This window comes from Scardinius erythrophthalmus (assembly GCF_964197995.2).
Source record: "Scardinius erythrophthalmus genome assembly, chromosome: 2".
NCBI lineage: Eukaryota > Metazoa > Chordata > Actinopteri > Cypriniformes > Leuciscidae > Scardinius > Scardinius erythrophthalmus.
This window is the reverse complement of record NC_138222.1, coordinates 30,783,463-30,802,835: the sequence shown is the minus strand read 5'-3', so window position 1 is coordinate 30,802,835 and position 19,373 is coordinate 30,783,463. Positions and strand designations below refer to the sequence as shown.

General features: G+C 40.5%; 1 protein-coding gene across 4 annotated transcripts in view; it reads left to right on the top strand.

Moving 5' to 3' along the window:
- znf536 (zinc finger protein 536) overlaps window positions 1-19,373 on the top strand; it is a 167,203-nt gene that overhangs the window by 30,028 nt on the left and 117,802 nt on the right. Inside the window, exon 3 of one of the 4 annotated variants that reach the window (XM_081393152.1) lies at window positions 8,673-8,815. The exons of the other annotated variants lie outside the window; for them this stretch is intronic. The gene's annotated coding sequence lies outside the window, so the exon portion shown is untranslated. The remainder of the gene's footprint in view (window positions 1-8,672; window positions 8,816-19,373) is intronic. 4 annotated transcript variants of the gene reach the window in all.

Below are 19,373 nucleotides of genomic sequence, written 5' to 3'. Positions count from 1 at the left end.
ACAAACACACACACACACACACACACACACACACACACACACACACACACACACACACACACACACACACACACACACACACACACACACACACACACACACACACACACACACACACACACACACACACACACACACACACACACACACACACACACACATATATATCTATATCTATCTCTATATATATATATATATATATATATATACACACACACACACACACACACACACACACACACATAACCATACATATAAGAATCCCAATGGATAGTTGTACCTTTTGACATTTTTTACAAAACCCAAGTTAATTGGACATTTTTTTCTCATTTTACTTCTGAAGTTAAAATCATATTAGACATATTAACAAACATATTGAAGAGGTATATTCAAGTCATTGTCTGCTTGAATGAGATTTTTTGATATTTTTGTATAACTTGGTAGATCCTCCATCCATTCATCCATCCCAAGAAAAAAAGAAGAAAAAAAAAGAGTGTCACATCATTGACCCGTGTGTGTGTGTGTGTTCATTCTCATGCGAGCATGTTCTCTGTCATTGTGTTGATGGACTTTTGCGACACTTCATATTAGAAATCTGAGGCAGCAAATAAAGATTGATTCAGACGAAAAACTAAAAAAAATGCATATGATATCTCAACATATATTATGATTTACTAGTAAGTGACATGTTTGGGCACATATGCATACACATAATCGACTGTCCCCACGTATTCATGGGGGGCTGGCGTGTTATTAAAGCCATATGACATAATTGCATTTGATGTGGAATAAGCCGGGATTCGGTGTCTCTCCCATGTGAGGATGGCAGGAGTGATGGACGAGCACATTAGCAGCAGGGACAACATTAGATTTGCTCAAAATTATTGATCTTTTGTTTGCCAGCCAAGTCGGCAATAAATAACCGAATAACAGAGACGCGACTCATTATCGTCTTGCCAACTGACAGACCTCTATCAAAACTACTCTCGTGCCTCCTGCCCCCTCTCTCGCTCTCATCCGCCCGCTCACTTTCTCTCAGAGTCACGTTGATATTAATCTGCTTTTAATTCCTATACTTTTACAGCTCATGCTTTAACTTTAGGCCTCGCTGTCACTATCTGATTCCCTTAAAATTTTAATCCAGACGTGATAACCTGTATTATTCCGTATTTTACACACCCGTATTCGGAGGCTCTCTGTTTTATTCCCACCTTCTTAGTGGAAAAAATCCTTTTATCACACAATGGGTAATTTATATCCATTACCAACGTTTTCAATCCTTTTCAGGGCTGCTGTCAGTGCCTTTGGCACCCTCATGATTAATGTGATCTAATAATAGTGTGCCATTATATTTCCTTTAGTAAAACATGTACCAACATCCTATTCAGCCCCAACCAAATTCATTGCCTCTTAGAATGGTTCTCGCCCTGCTTGAGCTGAAAGACAAGATTGCTATTTTTGCACAGGGGATGATTGTGGAGAGATTCAGGATACCATGGGCTCGTGTTTAGCATCATTTGAGGCAAGAGATGATGTGATTGTGTACGTGGATGATGGGAGTGATGTACCATCCCAGTGAGTTTGTGTTCGCCAGGTTATGTGTCTCAGTGCTATACTTGTAGAAAGGTCTGTCTAGAAAAAATCATTCTTATGGTCTCTCTTATTCTCTGTGTCCATCGTTATATTTAATGGAGTGCTGGTATGAGTTATATGCGAGTTATGTTATATATATATATATATATATATATATAGGCTATATATATATATATATATATATAGTCTGTGCTGTATGTTTGTGGCTGTAATGGGAACATGTGTATGTGTGTGTCTGTCATGGTTTTGTTTATTACCCGTGTGGTTGGTGGTGATGACCGGCTTGTGGAGGGTCCCAACGCTGTGCGAAATTGAGATCAGATGGTCATGATGACTAGAACAATATCACATCCAGTCTTCATTTAGCAAGGGGCAGCCGACCCCTAACACAGACTACACTGTGACCCCCACACACCGTGCACCATCCACAGCTGTCAACACTTCCCTTTTAACGCTACCATCTCCCTCTCTGCTACTTATATCCAGCTTTTTCTTTCTAAAGTTAAACATCTACATCTGTTGGGTAAGCTCTGCAAAATGTATTCTAGTTGCATAGGTTTTGCTTTTTAATATAAACATCAAAATTCAAAATATCAAAATAATAATAATTAATAATAAATAATAAATAATAATTTGCCATTTCGTAAAAAAAATAAAAAAAAATAAAAATAATAATATTTTCTTTCATCAAAATGTATTGACTTTATCCACTTTAATAAAAAAAAATACATATTTAAAATAAATTACATTCTTTTTTTGCTGATGGTTACTAAGGCCTCAAAGGTAATATTAACACAAACCAATACAATTTATATTAACAATATATATAGGGTTATATATATATATATATATATATATATATATATATATATATATATATATATATATATATATATATATATACACACATATGTTTAATATGTTATATATGTATGTATATATATATATATATATATATATATATATATATATATATATATATATGTGTGTGTGTGTGTGTGTTTAATATGTTACATATGTATATATATATATATATATATATATATATATATATATATATATATATATATATGTGTGTGTTTAATATGTTACATATGTTGCATATGTTTTTGAAGTGTTGTGTAGGAAAAAAGATATTCAAAAATATATAAAAAACACTGTAAAAACAAATGGTATTAACTGAATATAAATAATTGGAGAGCTGAGAACATTTAAGATGAATAAGAGCTGTGATTCCTTAGGGTTGAGCTACATTGACTAAAAACAAATGACAGATAAAGAAAGATATGTGTGGTGAATCTATCGTATGTTTTCCTGTGTGAAACATTCCTTATGTTTTCCTTTTATTCTTTTTATTTTCTTAAGTGTAACGGATTATGTAATAAGATAATAAGAAAAGAAGAACGTTTGTTTTGGCCAGTCCAATTCTCAATAACTTTTCATCAGTTCAAATAATCTGTATGATTTATTTTTTGTCCGATCCAAATAACGAAGAAAAGAGAAAACATAGGCATGAACGGAGAGAGTGAGACATTGCATGACCGAGTACTTCTCAGCCGGGTCAGCCGTGTGTGTGTGTGGTGGGGGGCTGGTGGCGGTTAAACAGGTGAGTCATCTCCTCCTCCTTCCCCCCGCCCTATTTAACCGGGGAAACCCTTCAGGCAGGTGGGGGAGGGAGGGAGGGGTGGGTGGATGGGGGGACAGCAGAAGAGATTGCTTGCTGTGAGCTCAGCATTTTCTAAGGCCCAGACCAGAGCTAAGCGAGAAGAGAGAGAGACAGAGAGAGAGAGAGAGAGAGAGAGAGAGAGAGAGAGAGAGAGAGATGTTCCCGCTGAATAAGCCTCTGTCTGAGCCGTGACTGTGCGCACGCCTGGTGGCACCACCGCCTGTCTGTAATTCCCATGATGCAAGCCGTATGGGGTGATGATGATGACCATAATGATGAAGATGATTATGATGACTACTCACTTTGTGGCTTTATATCATCTGTCCCCATACATGTGGATGTGCGCAGAAGCTAATTCCCCTTTAATCTCCTAAATGTTACGCCATAGTGGAGATGCTCATAGGAATAGCTCTTGAAATAACACGTCACGGGACAGGCTGGCCATGGCGTACTCAAGAGAAAAAACGACCATGCATATACTTTCAGAAAAAAGGGCAAAAATTGTACCCTTAGAGATTCAACAACTTTGTAATTGGGGCAGTACCCTTAAAGGGACAACTTGGTACCTTATTTACCCCTAAAGGCCAATTCACACCGCACAGACAAACGGCAACAAACACGTTTGTTGGGTTTTGTTGGATCAGTGTGTTACCCTTATCGCCGTCTGTCGGCGCCATTGGTCAGGGTTTGTTTAAAAAATAGCTGTCATGTTCACACTGCCCCAACAGACACCGACAGATACTGACCATGTTCAGTCAGTATTTGTCGGTGTCTGTTGGGGCAGTGTGAACATGACAGCTATTTTTCATTCAATTCTAAATTCAACGGCCAACTTGTTTGTTGGTATTTGTTGGTGTTTGTCTTTGCAGTGAATTGGCCTTAAAATGTTTATTGTAGGACCTTAAGTGTATATATTACTACTCTAGGGTACTAATATACAGCATTTATGGTAGATAAAGAACAAAATAGTCCTTTTAAGGGAACTGCCCCAGTGACAAGCTGTTGTACCTCTAACGGTACAGTTTTTGTGTTAGTGTCATCGCCATGTGGCTCCAAATTATATGGCAACAGCACTTGAATGATCCGAGTGCTAGTCCAGGCTCGTGGTCCTTTCCTGGTCTATTCCTCTTTCTCATCCCCTACCGCTTCTGGTATCTCTCTTCTATTCTCTCATAATAAAGGAAAAAAGCCCAAAAATATATATAAAAAGGGTACATTTGTTGCAATTTTTTCTGACAGGACAAAAAAATTGGCCTGAAAAAAAGTGAGTTTTAAAGCAGGTACCTGGGAAGCTTGGGATGAGGTGGTGCCGGAGAGAGGACTTGAGCGGGCGGCTCTCTGCCAGGTTCTCGGGTTAGGTAACCTAGAAGCTATTTCTAAAGGAGCCTGTGGAAAGGCCTGTGAATGTGAGTGGCAATATGCTGTGAATATGTGACGCTCATCTGTTGATGGCACATTTAATACAAAAATTAAATAAATAAATGAAAAAAAAAAAAGCTGCTGCCATGTTGATTTATATCTATTTATATTAATGTCAAGATGGCCTGCTAGCTTGACACCTAAATGCAGTGGTGCAAAGCCATTTTCTCCATGCTCTTTCACACTCTCTCTCTCTTTTTGCCTCTTGCCAAAGTCAGAAGGATGACGTGAAATGAATATGTGTCATAATTCTGAGCAGAGTGGGAAGATACGCAGCGTATGTCTATGTGTGTGTGTGTGTGAGAGAGAGAGCCAAGAGTCTTGTGGTTATGAACTCGAGCATTATGGTACTGTAAAGGTTTGAATAATTGAGAGCACACATTATTTTGAAATGCCATTGTCTGTCGTTGAGTCAGTGGCTCTGAAATAGAGAGCATCAGAAGCACTGGGAAATGTGAAGGGGTGATGCAAACCGGGCCGTCGGCACCTTTGACACGAGAGGTGGGATTTTATCACAGAGGTGGCGTTGATGCAGACACAAGTCCATCTTGTATGTGCGTCCCGTGGCCTCGTATGACCAGAACCATTGATGAAGATGTGAAACACAAAACTGCCATATTTTATTCATACTTCGAAAGTGTCCTGGTCTCCATGAGTGCTAGCCACAGATCAATCTCAGGGATTGCACAAGGCAGTGGGTAGAGAGGGAGGCGTTATCGATTTATCAGTGGAATATAGCATGTGTTTGCTTTAAATGGCCACGCTAAACCCAGCTGTCACCGACTTGACATGCTGACATTTACACACAAACAGATACACACACACACACACGTATACAGGAGAGATGGATGGAGCCTCACGCACACACGTTTTCATATGGCTAAATACTTACTATAAATAAGTCTTATATATACACATCCTCTGTGCAGATAGGTTTACCTTGACACACACACACACACACATTCAGCTTTAAAAAAGCTATCACATTGCTGTATTGTGAGCGGATGGCAGATTCTCACTTATGGAAGGTATTTTTCAACTTTCAACCACACTGAGCGTTTTTTACATAGCCACACACACACGTACACACACACACACGCACCTGGCATGCCGACAGCAGAGGGCTGGGTGGAGAGGAGCTTGCAGCGTGAGATGCAGCATTGCGGGCCATAAAAAGGATAGTTTAACAATTGATCGGCAGAGCAGTGGTTGAAATGGCAGCTGTAAATCAATTTTATCTCTCAGCCTCTAAAGAGTGTTTTCTAATGAGGTTAATGTCACATAATGACCAAATTCCGCAATTTAAGAGATGCCCTCAAGGTGTGCATACAAGATAGATGTCGCCCAGACCAGAGTTAACGCAAGACGACCCCACACGCAACAGAGAATGTACACCGTCACCTCTGATGAGTGTTTTATGTATAAAAAAGGAGAGTGGAATGATGAAGGATGAAGTCAGAGAGGAGATTGACACCAGGTTTGGGATTTTTTGGGACACAGTGACCCAGCAGCAATATGCTGAGAATCAGGCCGGGCTTGGAAGCTGGTGTCGGGTATTTTAACTAAATGACTAGATATTTGCTTAATATTTGTCCGAAGCATTTTCAAAAAATAGTGGTGCATCTATATCATCACTAATAGTGAATATGCCTTAATTGTTTGTTTTTTTGTATTTTTTTCCCTTTTTATATATATACTTACATTTTTAAGAATTTTTAACTATGAATTAATATAAAATCATGTGCTCACACAGATTTATACACTCCAGTCTCTGCTTCACAGGTGTAAAGAGAGTTTGCCATGCTCAGCTGTTTGTACCCACATAAGAAAAAGATTAATTCAAGCTCTGCACACAAGAAGAAATATTAAGAAAACAGTCAGGTCCTAAGGCTAGCATCTATCATAAGAGCCCTAAAGCTATTACTATGATCTAATCAGGTTTAATATGATATCCTATCAAATCTCAGTCTAAAAAAGCCCTGCCCCAATTCTAAAACCACATCAACTGAACTGATGACATGGGCTAAATTGTTTCCCTTTCTTTTCAACCATGGAATATGCATGCAAAGTAAATATACTCTATATTATTAAATTTAAAGAAGGCATTGGGAATTTAATTGAAACTGAGTACTTTGTAGCAAGGAACACCTACACTTTGTATTACCAACTACTTGTGTAGGTGCTCTCAAATCAGAGCTCTTTGAATAACGAGTAAACCGTTGCTTCCACGTCCTCTCATGTATATACCCTTCAGATATTTTCCTTAGCCCTTTCCATCTTTCCCACTCCTGCTATCTCTCTCCATCCGTTTCTGTGCTTTAATGAATTGAGTGGTAGATGAGACGTTTTTTGGGGGATTAGGCTGTCGTGGCTGTGCGGTGCAGGCACTGACCTATAAAGAAGGCCTTTAAGGAGGCTCATTAATCCACCTGTCCAGGAATACTATATTTATATGTGTCCCTCAGATCTGGGCTGAGGTGCTCAAATACAATGTGGAATTACCACTGCTGGCACCCAATTCATTTCCAGCGTGATTAGTGACACAGCCACACGGAGGACGCTGTGGGTGGCATGCGGCACAGGCGCTGGGGTCTTTATATGGGAAGGCCGGCGTAATAGGAGTATGTGTGCCATTGTAATCTCTTTTTGAAAATATCAAGTAAAACCTCTGTGGTTTGATACAGTACACTTCCTTTGCATTTTTGAGCAAACACACACACACACACACACACACACACACACACACACACTTGGTTGGGCATCAGATATGTAGTCTTTTACTCTCTACAATTCTCTTCCCACAATCTTTAATCAAATCTTGCTCTCACCATCGGTCCACCTCTAAATATCCGTCAATGACCCCCCCGTAAAAGCAGCATATACCCTATTTTGATCCGTTCACATTTTGAAGCACCACTTGCACTAGATGAGGGTCTTTCTCTCACTCCCTCTCTCTCTCTCACTCCATTTTTTTCATCCTCTATTTGATTGATATGTGAAATAAGTCCCTCTCCTGCTCTCTAAAGGCAGTCGGTGTAGAAGGCCTGAAAGGTGCCCATTGTCAATGCGAGAGCACTTTGTCAGGAAACAATTCTGTTCCCAAGGCCCTGAGGACATGTTAAAAAAGATACAGCCCCCATTGTGTACTATAGGAACTTTAATTTTGCTTGTGAGGTCATTTTAATCCTGATGAATTTTTATAGTCGCTGTGGTGCTGAATGGGGAGCAGTGCTAATGCTTGATTAAAAAAAAAGAGAGAGTGAGAGAGAGAGAGGAAAAAAAAAATCTACCACCCACAGACCACCTAAACTTAAGGCATTAAAAAAAGGCCAGACAGAAAAGAATTGGAGAAGCTTTTGTTGAGGGACACATTGGGGTGTATTTAAGTTTACAAAGGACTTCTCCTCAATGGAGACTGGTTTCTACATGAAGCTTAAAATCAGTGGGGGCTTAAAGATAGCAGTAGTGTGAAGAAACAGCGGTCATCAACAAAGCGCTCGGAGAGCAAATCTGTAAAGGAGAAGGAGAAATAATTTGATGCTTTTCCCTCTCCTCTTCACCTCCATCCTCTCTATATTTATGAGGGCTTTACAGAAATGTGAGGCTGTGCTGTTATACCACACCATAAAAAAGAAGGAAAAGGGAAGACAAGCAGGAAACACAGGAGTGTCTGTAATTGAATTAACAGAACGAATGTGCGAGTAAACGTGCCGTGGAGGAAATCTCACGCCATTTTTTTTTTTTACCTTGTTTTGTCTGCTTTTTCGTACGCATTTAGCATCAAAGTTCCTCAGGCCACTGCAAAAGCGGAATTGTTGTTGTTCCCGTCCCTCCCTTCTCCTCCTCCTCCTTCACTGGTAACTTTCTGGTTTACTTAAAGATTTAGCCTAATCCCCATTTGAACGCTAAGACTTGATCTGATGTTTGCATCGCACTTTTATTTCCTTCCAATGTTTTTTTTGTCGGTCTGACTCTTTGTCTTTTTTTTGTGCAGACCTTTGAATGTGCCTGTGAATGTTGTCGAAGGCGACGCGGCCAGACGAATGTGAATGGGCGCACCTACAACCAGCTAAAAGTGTGGCAGATGTAGACGAGAATTCAATTAAACTGCTCCTGACAGGCAGTAATTGATCCATAGTAGGTTTTGGTTTGTTTTTCCTTCGTCTTTTCTTCGTCTTATCACCCTTTTTCTGCCTCAAAGTTTTTTATGCACTGTTGTTTAATGAAAACAAAATCCTGTTTTCAGAATAGGGACTGGCTGTCTGACTCATGCTCGGCTATTTATATAATCTCCAGTCTTTCCAAATGGGAACATGTTATGCCTTGTGCTAAACGCATCATTTGCATCACTCAGTGCTGTATTTGGAGATGTTTGACTCTTAGTCTTTGAACTCAAGTCCGATATAGCCTGCGCCACACAGCCTGTGTGTTATTCCTCTCCCCACCCCCGTCACCCCCTCAAAGTTTCAACGAAAACACTTTCAAAAGCGTTGTACGTGAAACGTTAGCGAACATAAGCGAGTATGAGTGTCGTTGTTTGGAAGAACCTAAAAGGAGAGTCATCTGACTGAAAGTTTGCAACCCTGTGGCTTCTCGTTCATCTAATTGGGAGGTAAAACTTTATTTTCCCTGACTCTGCTCTTTGCACCCGAAAAGGCCTTTCAAGAGCGCGCCGAGCATTAAAATGGACACCTGCTTTGTTCCTGGCAGCCCGCTCTCCGCTGTATGTTCATTTACACTCTTTCATAATCTTACAGTGGTCTCTCTGTAAAGGGCCTACCTGAGCTTACAGCAGGACCGAGGGTTCACTCATTCTCCAGGGAGAGTGAGCATGCATGCGTCTATGTTTACGATGGAGGTCTACAAAGTCTAATCGAGGTGAAATGACAAAAAAAAAAAAAAAAAAAAAAAAAATCAATATAGTACACACCTGCGCTTTCCCAGCAACTATTTACGATCTACAACACATCATCACAAAACAAGAGATCAAATGCACAATCAAACTCCAATTCTTCATCTAATTAAATCCGGCCGAGGTTAAGCAGGAGACCGAGAGCTGGGAAGCGAAGAGAGTAGTAGTAAGAGAGAGAGAGAGAGAGAGCAAGAGGAAGAGAATACAGAGAAGGGCACAATATGTTCTGTTACATTATACTTTCTTAGCTGGGAGAGAGGCAAAAGGGCAGTGAAAAGGAATACTTGCTATTTAATTACTGTCAGCTGAATGAGCTGTGCTCTGTGCTGTTCTCCTCAGCCCCTCCCTGATGTAAAAATTCTTATTCACTTAGTATGTAGGTCACATTACAGTGGTGTCTGGTTATTGGACATGGGCTTAGATAACTGTTTGTTGAGTATTAAATGCTTTTGCTGCCTCAGCACCCTTTCTAACTGGTATTTTTCACACAGCTGTGCTACTGAAAAGAGGCAACACTGCTGTAAAAATCACGCCGCTGTCCCAACACCCCTCTGCGAACACCAAGCCACCCAGTGGGGACTTTAAAGAGGCGCCGTCTGCGTAAAGTATTTATCTTTGTGTTTATAAGAGAAGAGAGAGGTTTATGTTTAAAAGCGCCTGATAAAGGAGTGTCGCAGCATAGCAGATGGGAAAGAAATATGCAAAAAAAGGGAAAATCGCAAAACGAGTTGCACAAAAATCTGTGGTAAACCCGATGACTCCTGGGTCCCAAGGTGTTAGTCAGGCAGACGAATCGCTGCTTTCTTTCTGCTAATCTGTGTTTGCTTTGTGTGACCTTGCTTGCAGCTAATGTGTGTCGTTCTCACAACGCCTAATGGGCGGACAGGCCACCACATTGCCACAACATTGCCGAAACATTGCACTTCTCAGCTGGTCCTTTCCGTTTCTTTTTTCCTCCATTTTTATGTCTTTCTTTCTTTTTTGTCTCTTTCTCTCTCTCTCGCCCTCTAGTCTGGGAAGAGAAGAGCCCAGATGGTGATTGATTTTTCGAGTGCTGACATCTCTGCTTGAGAAGCCTTGTGCTCCTCTTCCTTTGTGCAGAGCAAGTCAGGCACACTAACATCATGATGCGATCAGCGGTTCCATACCGCCACCACTGACTAGAGCCATTGATTGACAGATCACGCACTCCACACACCACCACACACACAACAGAACGAAACAAGTACTTAAAAAAATCCAGAAGACAGAGACTGTTAATAAGTGGAGTTGAAACTCGCTTGGGAGATGTCTGAGACCCTAAAGCAGAGCTGTGTGGTAAATCTCAAGACACAACCAACAGGACCACATTGATCTGGAGAGAAACCATGCTGCTCCTCCATAGCGGCGATGGATAGACATTTGCCACTGTGCAAATTTGCTACGGGTCCATTGAGTCGACTCCAAAGCTCAAATGATGTCATTGGCTAACTAGCCATTCTCAGGCCATTGCCTCTGTTTGCGTGACTAAATACATACAATTAAGGGCTCGGCACTTCTCAATCTCTATGAACTCATTGTTAGACCGGGTTCAAGTGCACTGATAATGGGGGCCGGGGGAAAACAGGCGTATCATCGTGGTACCACACACACACACACACACACACACACAAACACACACAGGGCTGGTGGGTAAAAGAAATGTCTCATTATCTGACGCATTCCCGTTCGCCCAACAACTCTCTCGCTTTCCCTGATTTGTTCTTTTGTTTCCTTAGGCACTCCATTTTCATGGAGGTATGACGTTGCGTTAATACATGCCCCCCCCCCCTCTCTCTCTCTATCTCTCTCTCTCTCTCTCTCTCTCTCTCTTTCTCTCTCTCTCTCTCTCTCTCTCTCTCTTTGCCGTCTTTCTCTCTCCAGTCTGCTGCTAATTCTCCAGTTAAATGCATCATTAGTCATTTAGGGTGGTGTGAAAGTGGTTGGACAGTGGACAAGAAGACCCAAATTTGCAACTTGATGAGGAAAAATAAAAGGCTGATAGATCTATGATAATGAAAGTAATCAGCCCTGAATATGGACGCAAAACGAAACAGTCCAGAGCTAATTCTGCTCTCATTATATTCCGAGCAGATAGGGCCGAAGTGCCGGCGTAGATGGAATCGCGGTATTCCTCTCTTTCCGGAAAGTAGCTCAAACCAGAGACTGCAGTGTTGAGAACTCACCGAGACTTTTATCGCAATCTTACATAGGTGCACTCTGGCCATCTGTAGATTATTAGAGTAACAGTTTTTGTGCCCCACACTTTCCCTCAGCTTTCTTTATCTCGTCTAACATAGATAACCTGGCAGTGGAGACCATCTGAGATGTGTGATGGGGGGTTGGTGGTGGAGGGGGTGTCTTAACCTCCAGTGAGGGGTGTGCTTGCAGCTGGAACGGCAGGCTGGAGGTAAATGGATCTTATTTTGAGGAGTGTCAACATGTGTAAGGGTGCCCACGGCTCATTGCACGGCCCTGATCCCTCTGCAGATAAGCTGATGGATGAGGGGCAGGGGCCTGGCCCCAACAAAGCCTGCTCTGCACTTCTCTCTCCCTTCTCCCTCCATCTATATTCATATCTCTCTTTTGCCTAGCAATATCTCCTTTCTCCTTTTCTCTGTCTCTCTGTTTTCCATCTCACACAAATACCTTTTTTCGTCATGCCTCACTATCCATATATCTCTTTTGCCAATTCTTCCTCTTCCTCACTGAATACTCTATTTGTCATAGGTTGTCTCCTCTTTATCTGTCCCTCTTTCTGTCTCTCTTTTTCTCGATTGGCACATTTACGTGCACTTCAGTTCGAAATGATTTGTCATTTAAATATCTTAGTCAACCAGACATCATTAATTTGAGCAGACCTTGCATCTTTCTGAAATGGTACATTAAGGTGCACTTTAAAGTAGCAATTTAATGTATTGTGATGTTCATCCGAGTGAAACGGATTATAAAAAATTTAAAAAATTGCTGGATGGGTACTTTGTTTAATCCATTGATTGTTGATAGGATGGAGGCATATCTGAATCTGAACTTGCAGTTGATTGTAAGAAAGGGACGGGATTTAAAGTGACTAAATGTTTGGAGAAGTCCAGCATAAGTCGCCAGAGAGAAGTCTTTCGTTTCACCAGATTGAGAACTTATTTTGATTAAGAATTATGAGATAATTTCTTTTTCTTTTTTAAATGCAACACATGCATGGATGAATTGTTATAAGATCAATCACATGCATTTAGAAAATAGATTTAATTTCATTGCAACTGTAAAAAAAAAAAAAGTTTTGCAAAGTCTGACTAACAGACCTATAATGTAATTGTATCTCAGCTTTGTCCAGCATTCGACTACAGTTGGCCTTAGCTCGTATTAAATCATTTAAATATCCGCTTCCGCAATGTGTCATGTATACATGGACAGATTAAATACTGTAGCCCGACTACACAAAAACCCGCTGTAGCGCCATTAAAACTGCACATGTAAATGTACATGGTGAACACTAAAAAGCCTGTCTGCTCCAGGTCTGGCAGTCATTACTGAGGGACCACACTGAGAGTCTCATAAACAGCGGCCAATGTCTTTGTAACCAGGTTCTGTGGTTAAGCCTATTCTAGACCCGAATCAAACCCCAAGTCCCGGTTCTTTCCACCTGCCGCCTTTTCCCCGTCACCACCGTCTTACCTCACTCCACTTAATTCTTCCTGTTCAGCAACCAGCACTGGCAGTCAAATGGCTAATTAGTTACAGATTGCTCTTTAACCCTGGGGTTATGCACCCCTAGCAGGCTGTAAAAGTCTTAAGGGAGATGGAGTGTGGTTTACAATGTGGTGAAGTTAAGAGGTCACCAGAGTTGGAACACATGTGTGTGACTGGGCCACGTTCATGTTTGCCACAATGGCCGGGCCACTTTGGGAACTCCGTAAACCCAAAATCCATTGCCTGTGGTCTCAACCACAGTATTTCCCACCCCTACAAACAGTCACCCATCCTCATACACGCAGTCTCAGAAAGAGAACGCCATTGATGGGGTTGCACTCCAGCAATCTGTCATCCAAGGCATCTGGTGTGCTTTTCTTTTTCTTTCTTATGTCTCCTCCTCTGTCTCTTGTTTTTTTGTTTTTTTTTGCTGTTCCAGTTTTTGCCGCATTCCTTTCAACATGTCATTACGAACATGCTCGATTGGATGCACAACAGTCGATGCAGCGGCCCCTCTAACAGGGGCTTCCTTTAATTCACCAATCCCAACGTGTGCACCTGGGAAACCTCCTTTACCAGTTAACCTCTGCTGTCCTCTCAGCGACAAGACAGGCTGACTGATCAAAAATAAATAATTAAAGTCGATAAGAAGATAAGGAGAAAGGAGAGGCATGACATATTGTTGTGCACACTTCCATGCACACAAGTCCCATGATGCTTTCTTGTCATGGCACATCACACCCTCAGACTCTCTCTCTCTCTCTCTCTCTCTCTCTCTCTCTCTCTCTCTCTCTCTCTCTCTCTCTCTCTCTCTCTCTCTCTCTCTCTCTCTCTCTCTCTCTCTCTCTCTCTCTCTCTCTCTCTCTCTCTCTTCTCCTCTTCTTCCTCTCCATCACCTCCTTGCTCCTGCATGTGTCTCTGGTGTTAAATGTCAAGCTAATAGTTCCGTAATGCATCCTTCCAAATGTTACTCACACAACCTCACAAAGCAGTTACTCTGAAATCTATGAGACAAAATCTGTCTTCTCTTAAACTAAGCTGGTATTTACAGTCATTTCATTTTTCTTCCCATCAGAAAATCTCTCTCTCTTCCTCTCATCGTGTGGGTATATTTATGTGTGCATGTGTGCATGTGTTCTGATGCAGAAGAAGAGGTGTCATTATCGATACAATGAGAACCATTCAAAAACCTGACCAAGAAGAAACTCGCACAACCTTGTAAGAGCTGTCATTAAGAGCTTTACCTGAAATAATAAAAATACCACATAAGCTGTCAACACACATTAGTACCAAACAAGAGTCATTCAGTTTTCCTTTCTTTCTGCGCTCACTCGATTTCAAACGTCTCACTGACATTCTTTTGGTATCTCTCAAAGTTTTATGAAAATTATATCTGCACAAAAATAGCGCATAATTACAGTATTTACGCATGTGTTAATATTAACCATTTGCATCAGTGAGCAGAATGCTGTCCTTGTCGAGTACTCTCATAACTTCTGTCTCATATATCGGATGAACATGCCTCATTGAATGACTCATATTTTCCATAACCATTTAAACGCTTTGTTTTGACCATGTGTGTATGAGATAGGGACATAAATTACCAGTTTGGGTCTTAACGCAATTCGTGGTTCTATGTTAATTAATCATGCGGTCACACAGGAGTACTACCTAGTAAATAATTACACGGGGAACAGGAACAAATCTGTGCCCTGTGCTTGGTCTCAGACGCAATGCCAATTGTTTGCTCTTCCAAATCTGTTTTGGGGCAAATGGAAAAGATTAGATGCTATGCTGGACTTAGGGCTAGTTTTATTTTTTTATGTGTGCGTACACATGTGTGCTGTTGTATGATTTGTTGACAGGCCTCGGTTTTGCAGGTCCCTTGTTTTAGTGCTCTTGGACAGGGAGACGATGCGATTGGCTTTGTTCAGTCTTGCTGGCAGTCGACACATGCTGACATCTGTTCCCTCCCAGCCAGTCAAACCAATCTCAATCAGGAGATATACACACACTCAATCACACGCGCACACGCTCATGCATGATGAAATATTCAGTTGGTTTTCCCAATGCATGCGCACACACAGCCTCACACCAACACCTTCAATCATATAGAGAGACACTGATGGTGCTTAGTCTCGAGGAATATCAGATATACAAACACACACATGCAGATGTGGTCATTATATTGGACAACTGTTCGATAGGCCAGTTGCTTCCTTTAAGGTAAATGGTTTTTCACACAGCTGCAACATTGGCACAGCCCGCTGCATGTATCTTCGATGTGTGGAATGTGAAGCTGGTGTGGTATGAGGCGACCAGGACAGGATATAAGCGCTTGTTGGCTGTTACTCCCAGGCAAATAAACTGCCGCAATCCCTCCAGAAAAAGAGCAAGTGTTCGCAAAATGAAATGTTTCAAATGAAACACAACCGGGCAGAGAGAAATGAATGTGACACGGCCAGATTTTGTATTTTTGTTACAATTACCCTAAACTCCAAATTAATTATTTGCAGACGCAGAGCAATGGTGAGCAGGTGGTTGCCATATTTGCGCGGGACAGTCTCAACCGCGGCTCATGCCTCACTTGATAAAGGCCTCTCACTCTGAAGCTCATATGACGCACTGTCCTCTTCCCAAGAGCCTCCGCCACACTCCCTACATTCCCCCTCCCTCTTTCCTTCTGCTTTATTCTTTACCTCCATCCATCTCTCTCTCCTCTCTTGTCCCTCTAATGCGATATGACATCATTTATCCTCATCCATACATATTCAGCACTCGCTCATGAGTAATCATGTACATTGGAGTAACACCCACTCCAGCAAACCACCTCCCTTCAAAGTGACTCTGTATCAGTTCCACCTTGAGGGGATTCAAAGTGGGGGAACAGGCGCTGGAGAGTTGAAGTGATCTAATGTTATTAACTGATCAAACTGACTCAAAGAGGAAATGGAAACTCCGTAAGCCAAAAGAAAATGTGTAGCTCGGGTAAAAGACACAGAGCTTTTATTGGACTTAATACATTGTGATTTTCCTACCATTGTGCCATCAGCTCTTTAACCTGTGTTTATATATCCAGGCATTCATTTCTTTACAAACAATACTACACTTTCTATTAGTATAGAACTATGAGCACTTATTGCTACTTTATTTATTTTCTTGTTTATATTTTTATTTATTTTTGCATGTTTTTGCCTTTTCTATACATTTTATTGTTTTACTCTTAAACCAGACCCAGATTTTCTTGATTTTAATTTTAATTTTAAAATGAAAATTTGAAAATCCATCTTAAAAATGTTTATTAATGTTAAGTCTTTCCAAGCCATTGATGGAATTTCCAGTCATTTATGACAACGCTTTCCCACCATTGCCGGAATTTTCAGGCAATCCATGTTTTCACTTTTATATGGTAGGGGGAGCAAAATAACTCCCCCTACCGTATAAAAGTGAAAACATGGATTGCTGGAAAATCCCGTCAATGGCATGGACAAGACTTAACATAAAAGACTTAACATAAAATCAAGAAAATCTGGGTCTGGTTTAAAAGTAAACCAATAAATAAAAACAAAATAAAAACAAGAAAATAAAAAAGTAGCTGTAAGTGCCCATAGTTCTCCTAATAGCAAGTAATAGTACAGAATCTCCAATTCCAAAAACAAGTGGTGAAGAAACAGAAATAAGCGATAGAAGCATTGCTTACGCACATGTAAGCTAACGTGATCATCAAACATTAAACAGCATACAAATCAAAACTGCCTAACATTACAGAATAGAATATCGAACCCACAAAGAGGTACAGGACTATGCTAGCTTTGGGGGTGTTGATGGACTCAATCTACTAGAATATTTTTTTTTTCCTGAAACCAATCCGTATGTAGTAAACCAAAATTTTGCTTTTTTAACGAAACTTACCCACATTCAAGTGTTGATAAAAAAAAAAAAGAATGCTTGAAACTAGAATATTTTGTTTGTTTGTTTGTTTAAAAGCATAGGCTCTGTTCTTTATTTTGATATAATGTTTGTTAAGATATTCATACCACAATATATTCTGGGAGCCATGAAAATTTTGTAAAAAGTATTAAAAATGGCAGGGAAAAGTGTTAAACAATTATAATCTGAACAAATATTGAACTAATAATATGCAATTTGAAAATGTAAGTTTTTTTTTTTGTTTGTTTTTTTCTATGTGCATATTCTGTATGTTTGTGTGTACATTCACACAGTCCATGGGTCTGGATGTTTGTGGAATCTTGGAGCGTCTGCTTGTAAGGGAGGGGAGGGGGGGACACACTGAGGAGCATGACAGTAATATTGTGCGGCAGACACAACTATTTCACAGGGGCTTAGAGGCCCTCCCGGATGATGTAGTCTGTCAGCGCTACACAGATCCAATCTGAACTCCGCCACCACTCACCAATATTCACTTGGATTATGTCTCGGAATATGACTGAGCACTCTGAAGACATGGAGAAGGAAAGGAGGAGAGAGGTAGATGGAAGTGGAGAAGGAGATGAGTAATCCTCATGTGACTTTATAATGCTGTAGATGAAGTGTAGAGAGAAGGCGTACCGTGGGACGGTTTGCGGTTGACACACATGCACGCACACACATGCTTTACATTCTCTGCTTGTCATTTGCACCTGCTTATTTGGATTTAACACTTGATTTAATGTCCTAAAGCTACAGCACCACAAAAAATTCAGAAACTCATACCGATGAAAGAAACTAAGAATGATGGTGAGAGGAAGAAAAATCATAACAACAGATAATTATTCAGCCTTCTGAGGAAAAATCGGAGCGAGGGGCGCAGGCATTCTGAGGGAGGACGGTTACATTCTGTTCTACTGAGCAATTTGATGATAAAACAACAAATAGGCACACAAACCATTGGATCAGACGGGCTAAAGAACTGATTAGAATATATCAGCACACCTCTTCTCAGCAAGCCAGCTGCTCGGAAAACACAGTCTTACGGCATAACGTCAAGCAGAGTGAAAAGAGCTTTTGTGTATGTGTGTGTGAGAGAGTTTGACTCTTTTTAATCCATTATTCTTGTCCTTAGATGTTCCACACTATTCATTTCAGATTGTAGGGGGGATATTATAAACAGTGGCTTGTCAGTCTGCTTAACTGCTCATAATTAACAGATCAACAGTTCAATTACACTGGACTTGAGTGTTTCTCAATGTAATTGTCTTTAATTTAAGGACAAATGCAACTAGTAAAAGGAAACATTTGTTCAGATATGATTTTGTATCATTCTCACTCTGAGTTTGAATGTGATACTATTTTAGCTTTTAGCAAGTCTTTATGTATCATTATGTGGGCTGTTTATTTTAGTGGGTTGGAATAATAGAGTCTTGTCCTATGCAAATGAGTAAACAAATCAGATTGTTGTCAGGGTTGTGTGTGCACCAATCAGGCTCAATAAATTTGATGTGTAAAATTAGCTTAATGTATACTACACACACATTAGCAAATAGCAAAATATTCAGTGCAATCCAATTGCCAAAAGTTTAGCAATGTACTGTATGAAGCACAGTCAAGTCACTTTCAAACCAAGAAGCTTTTAGTTACTAAAGAAATCTTTCGCCCTCGCACGGAATTTCCGATCGTGTGTATTCCTGCGCATTGGTGAAAAATCACCAAATCTGATAACTAAAAGGATTTGTTCACTGGTTTATTTGGTGATGGTTCCTTGAGGTTATGATGTTACGGCCATAGAGAACTCATTTTTTACTTAAATTATTTGTTCAAAAACACATTAATTTGCGAACAAAACACCATTACCAAAAATGATTGTGGAAAGACTAAAATGTGAGGATGTTTAGCTTGCAAAATATTATCTTAAGTGTTCTAAATATGAATGTTTCCAGCATTTTTCTTTCTTTTCAAATGTATTTCCTTGACTTTAAACCGCATAACAGCAATTAATGGCTGTAAGTGAGCTACATCAACTATGGCTCTCACAGACGCTTCATCCCAACCTGCTTCTCAGCTCTCTCACAGCCAACAGCTGGACTCTTATTCCAGCCTTCAGACCCCCTCTACTGCTAATGTGTTCGTTCATGGTACTAG